The sequence below is a fragment of the Rhinopithecus bieti genome, unplaced genomic scaffold (assembly GCF_001698545.2).
Source record: "Rhinopithecus bieti isolate Rb0 unplaced genomic scaffold, ASM169854v2 scaffold_2654, whole genome shotgun sequence".
Lineage (NCBI taxonomy): Eukaryota > Metazoa > Chordata > Mammalia > Primates > Cercopithecidae > Rhinopithecus > Rhinopithecus bieti.
This window is the reverse complement of record NW_016804048.1, coordinates 3,063,778-3,071,919: the sequence shown is the minus strand read 5'-3', so window position 1 is coordinate 3,071,919 and position 8,142 is coordinate 3,063,778. Positions and strand designations below refer to the sequence as shown.

At 39.4% G+C, this 8,142-nt stretch overlaps 1 pseudogene; it reads right to left on the bottom strand.

Moving 5' to 3' along the window:
* Positions 1-2,538: 2,538 nt before the first annotated feature.
* On the bottom strand, positions 2,539-3,419 carry LOC108522362 (40S ribosomal protein S4, X isoform-like; annotated as a pseudogene).
* Positions 3,420-8,142: the final 4,723 nt, after the last annotated feature.

Here is an 8,142-nt window from a genome sequence, read left to right as displayed (position 1 = left end):
TTTTTCGTCTTCGTCTTCTTCTTTATCGTCGTCGTCTTCTTCTTCTTCATCGTCGTCTTGTTATTGAGACAGAGTCTCGCTTTGTCGCCCAGGCTGGAGTGCAGTGGCGCGATCTCGGCTTACTGCAGCCTCCGCCTTGCGGGTTCATGTTATTCTCGTGCCTCGGCCTCCTGAGGAACTGGGTACATGCCACCATGCTAGGCTAATTTTTGTAGCTTTAGTAGAGATGGGGTTTCGCCATCTTGGCCAGGCTGGTCTCGAGCTCCTTACCTCAGGTATCCTCCCACCTCAGCCTCCCAAAGTGCTGGGATTACAGGCGTGAGCCATCCTGCCTGGCATCTTATTCTTAAATTAGCTTAGATATTACTTGATTTTGATTTTATAGTTAATGTCTTTCTGCTCTTTTTTTTTTTTTCTCCCCCGGAGACAGAGTCTCACTCTGTCACCAGACTGGAGTGCAGTGGCGTGATCTCGGCTCACTGCAACCTCTACCTCCCAGGTTCAAGCGATTCTCCTGCCTCAGCCTCCCGAGTAGCTGGGATTACAGGCACCTGCCACCATGTCCAGATAATTTTTTGTATTTTTAGTAGAGACGGGGTTTCACCATGTTGGCCAGGATGGTCTCGATCTCGACTTCCTTATCCACCTGCCTCGACCCCCCAGAGTGCTGGGATTACAGGCGTGAACCACTGCGCCCGGCCTCTGCTGAGTCTTAAAAGCATACTTAACCTGGTTTATCTTGTTGAAGGGAGAAGTTGTGTTCTATGGGTACCATATAATCTTTCGAATTTAACCATACTCTTTAGTATGACCTTATCCGTTATTTTTGGAGAAATTTGAATTGCGTGTTGGAGCTACTTTTCCAGAAATTGTTTACCTCCAGTGTATACCATGGGAGTCAGTAGAATTTCTGAAAACTGAAGCAGATTTTACTCTTTCATTTCCCAGAGAAAAGAGCAACCTTTAGGCAACTATACCTATAGAGCAGAAGTATCAGAAAGTCATTGTGACAGACGTTTTGCTATGTGCTTTGGAATTTCCAAATTATATAGCATGTGTTTAATGTTTTATTACTAATACAGTGTTTCTCAAACTGCGGGTTTTACCTATTAGTGGGTTTTGAAATTAATGTATTATAAAGTGTTAAAAAATTAAAGATCAAAATAGAATGAAAACATTGAAGTGTGTATATAGTAATACACATTTAAATTGTTATTTTAGTTATTTTAGTTTTAGTTATGTATATGAATATGAATAATATATGAAATACATTTCTTACTATGGGTTGTAGTTAACATTTTGAAAGCCTCTACTTAGAACAGCAGCTTGGGGAAGCGTGTTTCGAGGTAGAGGAAACAAGCTAGTGCCGAGATCCGAAGGTGGGAATATGCTTACCTTCCTTGCCTTCCCCTCCTGCCTCCCACCATCACCTGCGCCTGCTTGTATCATCTTTCTCTTCTTTCATCTTCTCCTTTATTTTATTTTATTTTATTATTATTTTGAGATGGAGTCTCACTCTGTCACCCAGGCTGGAGTGCAGTGACATCATCTCGGCTCACTGCAACCTCCGCCTCCCATGTTCAAGTGATTCCCCTGTCTCAGCCTTCCGAGTAGCTGGGACTACAGGCCTGCGCAACCACGTCCGACCGATTTTTGTATTTTCAGTAGAGACGGCGTTTCACCATGTTGGCCAGGCTGCTCTTGAACTCCTGACCTCAAGTGATCCTCCCACCTTGGCCCCCCAAAGTGCTGGGATTACAGGTGTGAGCCACTGTGACCAGCCTTCTTTTTTTTGTTTTGTTTTTTCTTTCTTTCTTTTTTTTTTAAAAAGGAGCAAAAGAAGGCCAGTATAGTTAGAGCATGAGGAACTAGAAGGACGAGTGATATGAGATGAGGTCAGTGGACCAGTCAGAGAACAGGTTATACAGGTTTATTGAAGGAATTTAAATTGTATTTTAATAAAATTGCCTGGCAAGTGGGCAGCTTTTGGGGTGTTTAAACATGGAGACATTTGTGTTTTTTAAAATATCACTCTGGTTGTGGAATGGATTATTTGAAGACAGAATAGAAGAGGGACCCAGGTGTTAGAATATAGATGAGAGATGATGTCACTTGAAGCAGCATGGTGGGAGCAGCAGAAATGGAGGGAAATGGTTAGATTCTGGGTATATTTTGTGGGCCAAATCAACAAGACCTCCTGATGGATTAGCTGTAGAGTGAGGAAAATAGAGGAATCAAGGCTGATTCTCTGAGCTGAACTGAAATGGTAAAGCAAGAGGGAGGAGTGAGTTTAAAGTAGGGAAATCAAGAGCGGTGTTTTGGAAATGTGAGATTCGAGATTCTTATTAGATATCTTAGAAGAGATTGAGGAGGTAGTAACTGTATCACTATTAAGATTTTTATGTACCTCTGTTTCTTAACTATTTTTAAAACTGATACTGTTCTTACGGGATCTAAGGAATTTTCAAGCTTGAAAGAATTTCAGGCTAGCTAATTTGAGATTTATAATGTCAATAAAATTCTGTTTATCATTCCACATTATTTTAAATTACGTACAAAGATCTAACATGTCACCCAGGGACCATTTCACCCACTGCTCTGTTTGGTCGCCAGTCTTTTGTCTCTCTTTTCGGCAATGGTTAGGCGGATATCCTTTCCTCAGGGAAGAGAAATCCGTGGTTTGTTGCCCTTGCCAATAACAAAAATGTTGGAAAGTTTAGTGGCAAAGCCATTGGCATCTTTCATGTGAACGACATCAAAAGATCCAGGGTGCCTTTCTCTGTTGATTATCACACCAGTTCTTCCCAGGTTAGCACCTACAGTCACCATACACAGGTTACCAGTGTCAGACTTGATGAAATCGGTAATCTTGCCAGTCTCCAAATCAATCTGAATGGTATCGTTCACCTTGATGAGGGAATCAGGGTAGCAGATGGTGCCGAGCATCATGAGTCACCAGATGAGGGATTCCTTTTGTGCCCACAAAGATTTTTCTCACTTTGTATTTGGCCTCCTCAGGTGTAATAGGATGTACAGCAAAGCGACCCTTGGTGTCATAGATCAGATGGAAATTCTCTCCCGTCTTGTCAATGCTGATGACATCCATGAATCCAGCAGGGTAGGCTATATCAGTTCAGACCTTGCCATCGATCTTAATGAACCTCTGCATGTAATCTTCTTTACTTTATCTCCTGTCAGGGCATACTTAAGTCTGTTCCTTAGAAAGATGATGGGAGTAACTCTCTCAACTTGTGTGGACTGGTGGATGGACGAGGAGCAAACACATCGGTCAGTTTATCCAGCATCTAATGCTTTGGAGCTGCTGCCCACTTCCGATGCTTCTCGGAACCATGCGCCATGGCTGCGTTAGGCAAGGAAAGCAAAAATATATTTTAAGAGTCCAGAACTTGCCCACCCAATCACTTTTGTGTCAGATTTACATTAATTGATTTTTCTGTGTGTTGTAATACTATGTATTTTTGTTTACTGTCTTCACTGGTTGGAGTGTTATCTTCTGTGGATAATATTTGTGTTTGAATTTCACTAATAAGTAATTAGGTGGATGGGATTTTTCCCATCCTTATGAATGAACTCATTTATTGCCCCGAAAGCCTCTATTTGATTTTCGTTTAATCTTGAGCTAATGCAAAAGTTAGCAATATGAACAAAAGAACCATTTTTTCTTTCATTTGTTTTAATAGATTTTTATATGAGGAGCCAAGGAATGAAAGGATCCATAGGTTGTGGAATGTTAGAGCTGAAAAGGCCCTCCAGAGTCATCTTGTTTGCCTTCCTCAATTTACCAGTGAGGAAATTGTGTTTTTATTCCTAATGAAAGTTTGTCTTGTGTGTGTTGTTTCTCTTTGGAGTTGAAGTTCCTTGCTGAAAAAGAGAATCTATATGCAGTACAGTCCCTTGCTGCCAGTTTCACGGTTAATGTATAGTGCACATGGGAGCTAGAAAAGAAAGGAGATAGAGTTACAGAGAACTGCAGTTTTGAGACTGAAATAAAAGGCAAAATATTAATAGCTTAATGATTTGAGGAGTTCTATATACTGATTTTTCGTTTGTGTTTGGAGAAAGGACTCATTTCTTAAAATTTTCAGTTTTGAAGTTGAAACACCTGAACTGTAGACTGCAGCCTTCTCAGTAATTCTAGTAAGACCTTAATTGTATCACTTTCATAGACATTATCTCATTTGCTTCTCAAAACTATGCTCTGAAATAGAAAGAGCAGATATGATTTCTTTTTGAAAGTGGACGAAAATAGGATTTAGAAAGGTTAGTTTAGTAATTTGCCCAAGGTAATGTGACAAAATGAGAGCATGTGCTAAGTCTTCTGACTGCTCTTTCTGCGGAACAAAGCTGCCTTTATGAGAATTGACACCAGATTGACTTAATGTTTCTGAATTCCAAACTCAGTCCCTGAGTGTTTATATTGAACCTAGAGGTTAGATTCGGTAGTTGGTCTTGTTTTTTGACAGAAGTTGTTGCAGACCTCATTTTCTGTTAGGCCAGGGTAATTTTGCATCTCAGATGCATTCTAACTTTGTAATGGGTCTTCTGTTTATTTTGAAAGCAAATAAAACGGCCGGGCGTGGTGGCTCAAGCCTGTAATCCCAGCACTTTGGGAGGCCGAGACGGGCGGATCACGAGGTCAGGAGATCGAGACCATCCTGGCTAACACGGTGAAACCCCGTCTCTACTAAATGCAAAAAAAACTAGCCGGGCGAGGTGGCGGGCGCCTGTAGTCCCAGCTACTGGGGAGGCTGAGGCAGGAGAATGGCGTAAACCCGGGAGGCGGAGCTTGCAGTGAGCTGAGATTCGGCCACTGCACTCCAGCCCGGGCGACAGAGCAAGACTCCGTCTCAAAAAAAAAAAAAAAAAAAAAAAAAAAAAAAAGAAAGCAAATAAAACGAATATATCATAGTACAGTCATTCACATTCCTAACAATTTTGCATTTTCTTTGTTTTTTCCCCTTTTTTAGAAGATGCAGATCTTAACTAAATTTCTTAGGCTTCATTTAAAACATGATGGGAGCCCTTAGGCTGTCTTAAGTTGTGGAGATTGGCATTCACATGCCGATCGTGAATAAGGATAAAAGCAAAACACGAAAAGCACCAGGGGTGTCTTGTTTTTTATTCAGTGTAATTCTGAATTTATAAAGTAAGATTTAAGGTAATTATGTGCATTACAGACTGTGGTATCTATCTTTTTGTACAAGTCTTTATTTACTGCCAAGTTTCTTTAAATCAGTAAACCTATTAGGAGTGCCCACCTGGTCACATATTGCCATTTATAGAAAAGTACAAATGCCAGGATTTTATTCCAGGCCTGCTCAATCAGAATCTTTGGATCCTGGGTATATTTTTTTTGTTTCACAACTAAGATGCTCACTACTGTTTAAAAACCTCCTTCCCGGCCAGGCGCAGTGGCTCACACCTGTAATGCCAGCAATTTGGGAGGCCGAGGCAGGCAGATCACGAGGTCAGGAGTTTGAGACCAGCGTGTCCATCATGGTGAAACCCTGTCTCTACTAAAAATACAAAAATTAGCTGGGTGTGATGGCAGGCACCTGTAATCCCAGCTACTTGGGAGGCTGAGGTAGGAGAATCGCTTGAACCTGGGAGGTGGAGGTTGCAGTGAACCGAGATCGCACTACTGCACTCTAGCCTGGGCGACAGAGTAAAACTCCGTCTCAGGGAAAACAAAACAAAACAAAACACCTCCTTCTGGTAGGAGATAGTTAAGGAAAATAATAATAATAATAATAATAATAATAATAATAAACAGAAAACCAAACCAGTCCCCTTTTTAAAATATTTATTTATTTTAAATAAGTATTTTATTTAAAATAGTTAATGTATTAAAAACTTCTTAGCAACATGCTTTGCAAAGAAATCTCAACACATTCTCTGAGGATTATTAGGGAAATGAAATTAGATTTATTTACTGTTTGTTAAAGGAAAATATCACATTTATTCACAGTTGACATAGTTGTTGAATGAATTTATCAGCAACACATTTAAAGTTCTGTGTCTAAGTGGTTTCAAGTAGTTTCTTTAAAGAGATGTACAAAAGGAGCACATGGGGAGGTATACTATTTAGATGCTTAGGGAATCTTAACTATTCTACTTCTTTAATCTTCGAGAGAATAAATGCATTCTTATCAGGAGAATAATGGTAGTTCACTTTTATTGATCTTATACAATGGATGAAGCAATTTTTGAGCTCTTTTGAATATATTATTCATTCCTAAAGTAGCCTTATGGAATAGATATTATTAGAATCTGTTTTACAGATGAGGAAACTGAGGTTTCATGTGAATGTATGTGTATTGTACACTGGGACTCTTGTCCAGGGGGATGATATACTTTTTCTCTTCAGAGGGGCAGGATTTTCTTTTCATTGGTTGATTGTAAAAGTGCGATATGGCAATTTCAATGATTATTTGCCTTTAATACATTTTAAAGTACATTATTTCCATAGATGATCAGACTTGTGGAAAAAGAGACCCTGTGATAGGTGATAGTGATCCATTGTAGTTGTGGAACTGGCTCTCAAGGAACATTAAATAAAGTACCTGTGTGTACAGTTAGATTACGCTTACCTGTGCATAGGAATCCCTTCCTTATTTGAAGTGATGGAGAGGTTAGTCTATTCGATTCCTTATGAAGCAGAATGGATTTTTAGAAAGAGTATTAGAAACTAAATACTTTAAAATTGAAATCTCTGCAGTAGGAATTTGTATTTGTCACAAGCTCCCCTATGTGATTGTGAGACACACTTAAAGATTGAGAGCCAATGATCACAGTTTTTTTTTCATAATATATATATGTAAGTTCCAGACCAGCAGGAATTACATCAGGGTAAAGCTGGGCCTTGAGGAGCTGAGTTTTCCTCTTTTGTAAATGCAGTGTGTAATAGTATGCCTCTTGTCTCACAGGGTTGTAATGAGAATAACCTAGTGCGTGTAAAGCAGTGGTAACACTGCCCGGTATAGAGAAAGCACTTAATAAATGTTAGATGTAGCATATCATTGGAGGTGTATATTTGGATCAAAAAGAAAAGACTTCCTCTGCTATATCCAAAGGACAAAGTTAATCTCTCTTTATTTCTTTTGTTTTATTAGATTTGTATTTATCTTGTAAAAAATAGATTGGTGGTTATCTGTCTCCACTCACTTGAACATGTTTATCCTCTGCATCCAAAATAGTCTAGGAATGGCTGGACCTGGTGGCTCACGCCTGTAATCCTAACAACTTTGAGAGGCTGAGGCAGGCAGATTGCTTGAGCCCAGGAGTTCGAGATCAGACTGGACAACATGGCAAAACCTTATCTCTACAAAGAATACAAAAACTACCCGGGCCTGGTGGCATGTTCCTGTAGTCCCCAGCTACTTGGGAGACTGAGATGGGAGAATCACTTGAGCCCGGGAATTTGAGGCTGCAGTGAGCCATGATTGTGCCACTGCATTCTAACCTTGGCAACAGAGTAAGACCCTGGCTCAAAACAGAAAATTACACAAATGTATATTCCAAGAATATTGTATTTGTGCAGTATTTAAGTAAATAAATGAATGATTAAACCTGAGTTTTAGTCCTGGCTGTATTGCCAGCCAGATGTGTGACTTTGGCTAATTTTCTTGATTTCTTTGGGTTTCATTTTCCTTACATTAAAATGGAGATGTTTAACTGGGTGATAAACAGCTAAGATTTTCTTATCCTCAAAATTTCTGTGGTCCCCAACACTATATTAATACTTTTTTGTAATGGAATAAAAAATGAGTGAGGGTCATAGTTTACTTTTTTCATAAATCAATCCAGTTAGGTATCTTTGCTTAAGCAGCCCTTTTAATGCCTTCTTTGATAACTTTTATCATGCCTGCTTTTATTTAGTGAAGCCATTTCTGTGGACTAGTAAGTAATTTTGTAGGAGACAGTTTGGTAAAAGGAAAAAAGCAGGGTTTTGTACTCAGAGTGACCTGAATTTGTATCCCTGATCTCTTCTATATCATTATTTTTCAAACTTCTGCGAAGGAGGATCCTTCAAAGAAAACGACAAAACCTTATTAAAGTATTACACACATACACACGTAGGTATATCATAAGTGGATAGTTTGATAAACTTTTATAAACTAG